This window comes from Penaeus monodon, chromosome 19 (genome assembly GCF_015228065.2).
Source record: "Penaeus monodon isolate SGIC_2016 chromosome 19, NSTDA_Pmon_1, whole genome shotgun sequence".
Classification (NCBI taxonomy): Eukaryota; Metazoa; Arthropoda; class Malacostraca; order Decapoda; family Penaeidae; genus Penaeus; species Penaeus monodon.
The window spans coordinates 7,813,597-7,814,197 of NC_051404.1; the positions used below are offsets into that span (position 1 = coordinate 7,813,597).

A 601-nucleotide genomic window follows, 5' to 3' on the forward strand; every position below is an offset into this window, starting at 1 on the left:
GACCGAGGGAAAGGTGATGATGCAGTGGGTGGTAAAAGAGATGATGAAGCTGATTGTCATATATGATTGAGGAGCGAATGAAAAAAAAAACATTAAAAAAATGATAATGATGGGGAGAAAACAAACAAAACACAAAAAATACAAACATCTGGATACAGCAGTCAATTAACAGCGCTGATGTCAAGAGACTGTCAAAGGCAGAAGATGGATCTCCTAAAAAAATATATAAACTTGACAAAGCCAGTCAAAACTGTCCATAAAGAAAACGGAACTCAGGAAGAAAACGAGACATCAATCCTCCATCTGACACATTTCGTGAACAAGAAGAGGATGAAATTAATTCATTATCTAAGTCTGATATAAATAACTTGGTGTTAAATGTTGTAATTTGATGACCGAAAACGATAGCAAGAACCTGTGATCTCTGTCTATTTCTGAAAGTGTTTGGACTTATGTAAAGAATAAAACACACTTTTCAGGATACATTAATGCTTATTCTTTTTGTGTCTGCCATTGCTAAGGGATTTTCCACAGGCCATTAACTACACACCTTATCAAGGTATGAAATATCACTAAACACGGAGACACCAATTCTACACTC

General features: G+C 35.4%; 1 protein-coding gene across 1 annotated transcript in view; it reads left to right on the top strand.

Moving 5' to 3' along the window:
* The window catches only part of LOC119585042 (sarcoplasmic calcium-binding protein, beta chain-like), a gene marked incomplete in the record, with an annotated part of 31,574 nt that overhangs the window by 28,332 nt on the left and 2,641 nt on the right, over positions 1 to 601 (top strand).